The sequence below is a fragment of the Dipodomys ordii genome, unplaced genomic scaffold, assembly GCF_000151885.1.
Source record: "Dipodomys ordii isolate 6190 unplaced genomic scaffold, Dord_2.0 Scaffold27, whole genome shotgun sequence".
NCBI lineage: Eukaryota > Metazoa > Chordata > Mammalia > Rodentia > Heteromyidae > Dipodomys > Dipodomys ordii.
Window position 1 is genome coordinate 6247644 of NW_012267243.1, and position 4100 is coordinate 6251743.

At 36.6% G+C, this 4100-nt stretch overlaps 1 protein-coding gene across 5 annotated transcripts in view; it reads right to left on the bottom strand.

Annotated features, from left to right (window-relative positions):
• The window catches only part of Ralgps2 (Ral GEF with PH domain and SH3 binding motif 2), a 122002-nt gene that overhangs the window by 97441 nt on the left and 20461 nt on the right, over nucleotides 1–4100 (bottom strand). Inside the window, exon 1 of one of the 5 annotated variants that reach the window (XM_013015669.1) lies at nucleotides 2693–2715. The exons of the other annotated variants lie outside the window; for them this stretch is intronic. The gene's annotated coding sequence lies outside the window, so the exon portion shown is untranslated. Of the gene's footprint in view, nucleotides 1–2692; nucleotides 2716–4100 lie in introns of those variants that run through there. 5 annotated transcript variants of the gene reach the window in all.

Consider the following 4100-nt stretch of genomic DNA (forward strand, 5'->3'; position numbering starts at 1 on the left):
AAGGAGGAGGCTGCAATGCTTGGTAAGAAATGTACGCATTATCCTGCCCATGCAATTGTAACCCCTCTGTACAGTATGTTCACAAATAAAATAAAATTTAAAAAAAAAGAATCTTACAAACTTTCCTGCCCAGGCTTGTTTCAAACTATAATCCTAGAATCTCAGCCTCGTGAATAGCTACAATTACACTCATGAGCCACAGGAGCCCAGCTAAGTGTTCACTTTTGATGATGCAGTGAAGATGTAGACTTTGTTATCTATTTAATAGACATGAAGTTTAAATTTAGCAGTCATCTCAACAATGAAAAGACAAAAAGCCGAGCAGAAGTGGCATTGTGGCTCAAGTGGTAGAGTGCTAGCCTTGAGCACAAAGAAGCTCAGGGACAGCACTCAGGCCCTGAGTTTAAGCCCCACAACCAACCGACCGAAAGACAGAGAGAGACAGACAGATGGACAGACAGAAGGAAGATAGGAAGGTTTGAAGGAAGGAAGAAAAGGAGGGGAGGGAGGAAGGGAGGGAGGGAGGGAAGGAAGGAGGGAGGGAGAAAAAAGCTTAGAAATATCTTCCTTGGCAACGGGAAGTACATTTGCTGTCAACAAAATCCTATTTGTAAATACCTTAAATATATGTCCTAGATGAAGCAAAATGTTCTCCTGGTTTTCAAATGCTTAAAAATTACTGCTAATGAGAACATCCTTTAATCACACTTTAAATCTATCTCTATTTCTTCCAATTAAACATCTGCTTGGAGAACTTCATAATAGAATTTGTAAAGAAAGATGATATTTGAAATAGTTGTGTTTTTAAATAATTTAGAGCTCATTTAAAAAAAAAAATCTGTGTGGGGCTGGGAAGGTGGCTCAGTGGTAGAGCGCTTGCCTTGCATGCCTGAGGCTCTGGGTTGGATTCCTCAGCACCACATAAGCAAAAAAGAAAAAAGCCAGAAGTGGCGCTGTGGCTCAAGTGGTAGAGCACTAGCCTTGAGTTGAAGAGCTGAGGGACAGCGCCCAGGCCTAGAGTTCAGGCCCCATGACTGGACCCCCCAAAAAAAAATCTGTGTGTGGGGCTGGGAAGGTGGCTCAGTGGTAGAGCACTTGCCTTGCATGCATGAGGCCCTGGGTTCAATTCCTCAACACCACATAAGCAAAAAGAACAAAGCCGGAAGTGGCACTGTGGCTCAGGTGGTAGAGTGCTAGCCTTGAGCTGAAGAGTTGAGGGATATCGCCCAGGCCCAGAGTTCAGGCCCCACGACCACATCCCCCCAAAAAAACATCTGTGTGAAAATAAAGCACAGAAATACTGTCGTTCTTTCTAATATAGACACATATACACATATAAATATGTATATATATATATATATATATCTCATATCTATACACTTTGTTATCCTTACAACACTAGTATTAGAGATCAGCTATATTTTCACTGCTATACAAAACCAGTTTGATAATTCTGATTCTGGCAGTAACTACTTACAGTTAAATATTTTCAAATAATTTCATATTCCATGAAGACTACATGACAGGAATTCTTAAGTCAAGAGTGCCCCCTAGTGCTAAGAAAAAGATTTTAATTTAAATGTTAAAGGTATTGCATCCTTAACCTATTTTACATATTAAATATGTAAACTATAATATTTACTGAAGAGATTTTATAGATTTGGGTAACAGATTGTAAATTATAATAATCAAGATTTCTCTGTCTACTTTGCAACTGTCATTCCAATATTCTATTAATACAGAGGTGATATTACAATTCATTATGTATTAAGAAGAAACAGGAAAGCACACCTTAAAGAATCACTCAGAACTGTTGGCAAATGTATTTTTGTATTAAACAGTATTTGACAATACTGAAGAACATAAACATATGACATAAAAAACTTAAGTACTAAAAGAAGCATGAGTTTGTTCTTTTAGCATGTATTTCAAGATAAATTAGACAAATATTTTAGTGGCTTAGCTACTGTAATGCTATAAAATGGCACAATCATTCACAGTGACTATCAACATTTCAACTACTTTTTTTTTTCCAGTCCTAGGGCTTGAACTCAGGGCCTAGGCTCTGTCTCTGAGCCTCTCTGTGCTCAAGGCTAGTGCTCTACCACTTGAACCACACAGCGCCACTTCTAGCTTTTTCTGTTTATATGGTACTGAGGAATTGAACCCAGGGCTTCATGCATGCTAGACAAGCACTCTATCACTAAGCCACATTCCCTGACATATTTCAACTATTTTCTTTTAAAACTTTGAACTTACTCTTTTCAACTTCTAAATATAGTTACTCTAGCTGTCTTTTGGGTTTAAATCCCCTAACAGGGGTATTGGTTGTTACCAAGCAATATAATCCAAAACCATTAAATCTTGAAATATATATTTTATGGATTCATTTCTGTACTTGGGTTCGCAGAAATAAATTATGTAATTTCAGGTATAATCATTCAGCATAACTGCATACTTCACAATAGTATTCCAACAAGAAGCCAATGATGGTTTTTTTTTTAAATAAATGAATAAGGGAGCCGGGTGCTGGTGGCTCACATGTGTAATCCTAGCTTACTCAGGAGGCTGAGATCTAAGGATCGTGGTTCAAAGCCAGCCTGCACAGGAAAGTCCGTGAGACTCTTACCATCTTCAATAAACCACCAGCAAACCGGAAGTAGTGCTGTGGCTCAAGTGGTAGAGTGCTAACCTTGAGCTGAAGAGCTGAGGGACTGTGCCCAGGCCCAGAGTTCAAGCCCCACAACCAACCAAAAAAAAGAACAAGGGAAACATTTAAAGCAAGAATTCTTCACCAACTAAACTTATTTTGTGGTATCAATCACATCTTCTTTTCTAAGATAATTTATGCTATAATTATTTAATATACTATGCTAAAAAAAAAACAGGTAATAGTTTTACAAAACATACTCCAGAAGAACAGTTTTTAAAAAACAGGTAGTAAACGTAATTTTGGTATGCTTTCTTTGGGAACATTTATAAAACTTCAAAAGGAATACTATTTGCAATAGTAAAATTAGAAGCAACTTTAATACCTTTGTATAAAAGGCATTAGCATGTGTCTATTCTTTTTCTCTCTTGTGCTTTGAACTTCATATTGCAATATTTGGTTGTTAGGAAACAGCTTTTAGATATCTGCTGGGGGTAAGAGGTCAGAAACTTAACTGTGATTTGCTACAAAAACTCACTGGAGTGTTTCATGTACCTTTTTTGAAACATCAACTCCAAAATTTAAAAAAAAATCTGACTAACCTCTAGACTCTGAAAATAAGATTTTAGTTGCCTCTCCATTTCCATTCTTAATAGTGCCTCTGAAGTTCACACAGAAAACTTTAAAAATTAGTTTTTGTCCTCAGTTTTTATCTGTAAATTTCATCCTTACTTCTTTTGTATATTATATAATAAATGTCTACAAATCATTAACCGACTACAATGTTGGGTATATATAAATAAGATTGAAATGTAGGTTGATGGTTAATAAAACTTTCTAGAAGAGTTATCATTAAAGGAGCTCTCTAAATGTTTTGTTGTCTTATTTGTATTACATTCATAAAAGTGTGACCTTGGGTTAACAAAAATAACCTTATGCCACCTACTCTGAGCATAATGAACTACTTCCAGGTTTTAACAGAACTGATGTAAAATATATCACATAAACAAAAAAGTATTTGTGTTTGGTTTCAGAAAAAAGAAAAAGCATACATCTAAAAAGGTTTGAATGGACAATTACACAACAGACATAAAAATGGCAAACATAAAAATAGAAATTAAATCTTACTGTACTAGTCTTATAAAATTTTGAGAGAAAAAAAGACAAAATTAAAACACCGTAGTTGCAATTCAATATTTAAAAGTTAGCACAGAGTAACATTTAAATATTAAAGCCAGGCACCAGTGGCTCACACCTGTAATGCTACTCAGGAGGCTGAAATCTGAGGACAGTGGTAGAAGCCAGCCAGTGTAGGAAAGTCCATGAGACTCTTTTTTTTTTTTTGGGTCCGGTCATGGGGCCTGGGCGCTGTCCCTCAGCTCTTCAGCTCAAGGCTAGCGCTCTACCACTTGAGCCACAGTGCCACTTCCGGCTTTTTTCTTTTTGCTTA